Genomic DNA, 5,725 nt, shown 5'->3' on the forward strand with positions numbered 1-5,725 from the left:
CATTGCTACTTTTATTTGTAAAATGAAATGCACAGATATAGCACATTCAGGTGAAAATGATATTGATTTATCATTTGTTTCAATATTGTATTATTTTGAAATGATATTGCGATTGATTCCTTGCAATCATAACAGGTCTATTGAAATTGTGCTGCAAAAACTTTTTTGATTGCAAGAAATGTACAAAAAAATGATTATGCTGCAAACAATTCTCTTAATTGGGATAGATAATATGTCCTTGCTACATTTTTGGATCTGCTTTGTGTAATAAGGAAATAGAACTTTGTGATACATTTCAGAAAATATTTGTATACTGCTTGTTGCCTTATCCAAGAAGCCTTGGGCAAGCTGTTAAAGAACAAATTTTCTTTATGAAATGAAAGCGCACCTTTTTTAATATGTTATATACAATGTAGGCCTACTGTTTTTCAGAAGATTTTAAGATATATTTATGGATATATGTTTTAAACATTAATGAATGATAGTGGCTTTCATGAGAACAAATTATACATGTATTGAATTCTGTCCATTGACAATGGGAAATACGAGTAAGCTTTTATTTTGCTGTTTTAATGTTCAATTTTGCAATGTTGCATATATGTGGCATATTTTATCTGGATTTTTCCCTCAAACAATGTTCATCTATATCTTTCCCCCTCTTCCATGTATATTAAAATTTTTATTTTATTGCATGTTATTCTATATATTTTATGTGTAGTAAGGAACAGTACTTACAATATCTTCTTAATCTTACCATTGGACTGCGCAAAGTCAACTACTTTGGCTCAAGTATAAAGCTAGTATTTGACAAGGTCAAAATGGTACCATGTGACCTACATGTAACATCATCATTGGACCATACAATGTATTTCAACTTTCAGTCAAATTGACCACCTGCACAAACTGAATTGCACAACACCGAGACCTCAATAACTATTGTGTATTCTCAACACATTCTTCATCTTATGCAGCATCTGTACATATATATGTATATATGCGGGGGGCGTCGTGGTCTAGTGGTTTATACGACTCTTGTCTTTCAATCAGAGGGATGTGGGTTCGAATCCCGGTCATGGCGTGTTTTCCTTCAGCAAGAAATTTACCCACAATGCGCTGCACTCGACCCAGGTGAGGTGAATGGGTACCCGGTAGGATTTATTCCTTGAATGCTTTAGCGCCTATATGGCGGCTCAGCTACAGCCGTGGTAATAATATAATACTAAGTATCAAGCACAGTAGAGTATAGACGCAATTATAGTAGCTGCACTATAGAAATGGACCATATTATTATTATCATATATTTTAATTGTTTTATGATGATCAAATATCAATAGATGTGTGATTTCTCTATGCAGAGGAAGTGATCCCAAATGCACATATATTCTTGCAGCTGTGTAATTTATTTAATTGTTATGTAACAGTTTGTACCTTAAACCGATAAATGGACCAATGCAACTTGTCTATTTTTGCCTTCAATAATACCAAAGAATTTACAGGGTCTGATTAACCAACATATTGCTGCACTATCAGAATGTATAACTTTTTAAATATTAAAGTAGATTGTTGTTGAAATTTATTCTTATTCATTATTATATGTTAATGATATATATGTTAATGATATATATATTTTGTTGGATTTATGTTTATCAATAAAAACTGAAGCTAATACCTCGATCACATTTGTTAACGGCGGCCGTACGGCGAGTCGAAAACAGCCGTTTTAACATTGTTTGTACCAGCTACATAAAGGTGGTTTGAATAAAAATGAATAAAAACGGCTGTTTTCGACTCGCCGTAGAGCAAATGTGACCGAGGTATTAATGAATGCATGGTACAGATCAAATGATTGATCGTTAATGATGAAAGATCAATCGTTAAAGAGTTGAAATTGATCACGTCAGTTGCAACTATGGAAAGCCAGCACACCAACATTATCAGTATCACATGCATTAATATGTATACTATAATTATCAGTCTTTGTCAGAATCATTTATCCCTTCGATTGTCGCATTCAAAATGTATTCATTGATATCTGTGTTATTATATGAAGATGTTACTTAATCATTCAATCATGAAAAATATCCAGAAACTCCTGCAAAATAAGAAGACAAATGCATGATTCCATTTAAAGTGTTATATGATGTGCCTCATAAATGCATTGTCTTGGCTTCTCTATATCTCCAAAGGGGGCAATGTACAATTTTTTTTTCAACTCCGTATCTCTGTTAATTCATTAATTTCATATAATACAAAGCAGTTATGATTATGTATACAATAAAATGTGACTGGGAAATTACAGTAAAGGCCTATCTATGGCTTGCAAAAAAGTGATTCCCTAACTATTTGAAGAATTATGACATATTGATGGATTTCCATAGATATCACTCATTGATTGATTATGCATAATGTAAAAGTTTTCTTGCCGCAGTGCTTTTCATCGAGACTTCATGTAACTCTTTGCTAAAATTATGGCAAGCCAACAATGCCAACATTTTTCCTTACTGTACATAGCATGTTTCTTATGTTTGCTTTGCGCTTTCCACATGATTTACAGTGGGGAACAAAATCATTCCAGTCGTAATTTCCTGACTTTTTTCAACTAGAGTATGATAAATGAGCTGACAAATTAAACTTATACTGTCAGAGATACCTTACACAGCTGGTTATCCATTGTTAAACCACAAGTTTAGACCAGAGTTTAAATTAAATATGGGCGCATGTATTTTGTGTGTTATTTGAACAGTATAATACGGGCCTGTTGCTGAGAGAGATGCGCCTAATTGGGTGGATTAATTCACAATATGGTGCGCCACCTATCGGTTGCAGTGGACAGGCCGAAATTCGCAATGCCCCATGGGAAAAAGTTGACATCTGCTGAGCGCGCGAGTGCATTATGCTGTGCTAACCGACGCGGCTTACCGGCTTGCATGAAATCGTGCTGTTTACCCCGAGTCTAGGAGATGAGAAATATTGCTGCAGATTTCTTTGGGAAATTTAGACCGTTTTCGGTGAAATTCTTTCTCCGCTTATCATATGGTTTTCATTTTTGAGGCATCTTTGCACCAGCACACTATGCGCTGGCTGCACCTAGCCTGCGCGTGATGTCGACCTAACAGTTAGAAATTGGCCTGTCGGCTGCCATCCGACAGATGGCACACCGTATTGCGAATCCACCGAATTGCAACTTGTCTGCAATGGACCCAAGGCCTTATCATTTGCCTGTTATATAGATAGCAACCAAAACCAAATAATATGATAATCACTTACAGCACAATCCAATTGCAACTTGTCTGCAATGGACCCAAGGCCTTATAATTTGCCTGTTATATAGATAGCTATCAAAACCAAATAATATGACAATCACTTACAGCACAATCCAAAAACTGCACAATCAATAAAAAATCAATCTTCACAGAAGATAAAACTTGTTCTTACATACAGTATCATTTATTATTCTGTACATCATTATATTATTATGTATATTTAATGGAAATTGTGTTTGTATCAATGATTTTTATTAAAATTATCAACAACTTTTTCATATCCATGTTTCTTAAGCATTTATGGGGTTCTTTCTATCTGGTTGTTATTGTGTTCATTTTATTTATTCTTATTGTCTTTGGACACCTGGGGGGTGTTTCACACAGATTATAGTATGACTTAGAGTTGCACTTAAATGTCTATTTGTGTGCGGTATAACATGCATGACCGCATTGGTCAGATCATGCCAAGAGGATGCGCTCTACTGCGTATTGATCAATAAGATTGCGCGTTGCATATTTTGTACGCATTTAAGTGCAAATTTAAGTCATACTTAAATCTTAGTGAAACACCCCCTGCTATCATTATTAAAGTTAAGCGCAGCTAGGCATTCAGTCGATTTTTCCTTCAGTTATGTTAATCCTATTCATTTAAGTTAATGTTGATTATAATCAGTCAACCTTGATTGATTGATTGATCAAAGTTCCAATTTTATTTTGGTTTAAATTTTGACATATGAACTAGACACATAGGTACATGTAACCGCAAATTATTTTAATGTTCATGCTTTATTTCATAACTTGAGTTTACTTTAATAAATATAATTCAATTTTGCCTTTGAGTTGGTGATCATGTTTTATGTTGAAAGCAAATACCTGAGCCGCATGACCCAACACTCTACTGATGTTGGTTTATATTATTATTCCTGAAAATTTTTTTTCTTTAAAACTGCTGAAAAAAAAAGTGGCAAGAAATGCCAGGAGCCCATTGCATAAGACTTACTGTAACAGTAACTTTTATATTGTTATTCGACATGGAATATTGGTTTTTGATTGGCCATACTTGTCAACAAATCAAAATCCAGTATTCAATATGAAGATTACTACATGTATATATAATAGCAAAGGTACTACTAGACAGGTAAAATTGGAGAAGTTGAACATAAATTGCACGTTTACTCAGTATGAAGCAATATTCTAGAACAGATCATGTAATACCAGTGCAATGTACCTCTTATCAATTTGTCTTTAGCTTAACCCTAACCCTATCGATTCCTGTGGTTCCGATGGGTTGAAGTTTATAGGCAAAGTACCTGGCACCATATCATTGGATTGCCGAGTTATCCAGCACGCGACACTGGCACTGGTCCGACAGTCCAAGACCAGTAAAAATTGATGTGGGGCCAGTTACTTTTCAGAAATAGCCAGATTTACTGGTCCGACATGACCAGTAAAAAAATATATCAAACTGAGAGAAAATAATATTTCTCCTCTTTTGTAAATTATAAAAATGGTTCTGGCATTTAAAAAAAATGGCTCTAAAAAATAGAGAAATGGCTCTCGTGTTACAAGTATGTGTGTGTATTATTTGTTTGTATGTTTTTTTTTTTTTTGGGGGGGGGGGGAGGGGGGCAATAACAGTAAGCGAATAAACTCAAGTCTTTTTTGGTTTTCTTTATTTTTGGGGACCAGTAAATTTAGGTTAGGACCAGTAAAAGTAGAAAAACTGGGTCTGTACTTTTCCGACATGAACTGGTCAGACCAGTAGAAAAAAAAAGGGTAAGTGTGGAGCCCTGAAGGTAATTTTTATGCAATGGGCTGTGATGTTGGCTACATGTACATACATTGGGACCGCTTTAGATGGTGATATGGATCTTAAGTGATTGGCTAAAATCTATCAAATGATAAGGATCCACATCTCTATCTTATAAAAAACATATAACACACATCATTGTGCTGGGGCATTAGTTATACCCCTTCAAGATCCTTACGTTCCTCCTCTTCCAATTCTCTCGTTACCCCCAAAGTTTCCAAAACCTGGGGGGAAAGATCATTTGTTCACTCATCCTCCAAGTTATGGAATAGCCTCCCTGATCTGAAAACATCAAGCAGTGCTTGACCTCTGAAACTTTCAAACAATACCTCAAAACATTTCTTTTCAATTCTTAATTTCTTTTATAATTTCCTAAAAAGCGCCTTGAGCACTCTACAGAGTGGATTTGGCGCGATATAAGTCTAATTTATTATTATTATTAGAAGAATTGCCAACACTTGTTAGCGATGAAACAGTCCAAATGCCCTCAGCTAAGCCTCGGACATGTTGGAACTCTTCCAAAGGTACCTCCTGCGTATACTAATGGCCTTAATGGTGTGTGTCATTTATGTCATAGTACACCATGGGAATATGAAGTGGTGAATTAATACTCCGTACAAGGAAATCATTACAAAGAGAGTGGTTTTAATCA

Source organism: Lytechinus pictus, chromosome 13 (genome assembly GCF_037042905.1).
Source record: "Lytechinus pictus isolate F3 Inbred chromosome 13, Lp3.0, whole genome shotgun sequence".
In the NCBI taxonomy this organism is placed as follows: domain Eukaryota; kingdom Metazoa; phylum Echinodermata; class Echinoidea; order Temnopleuroida; family Toxopneustidae; genus Lytechinus; species Lytechinus pictus.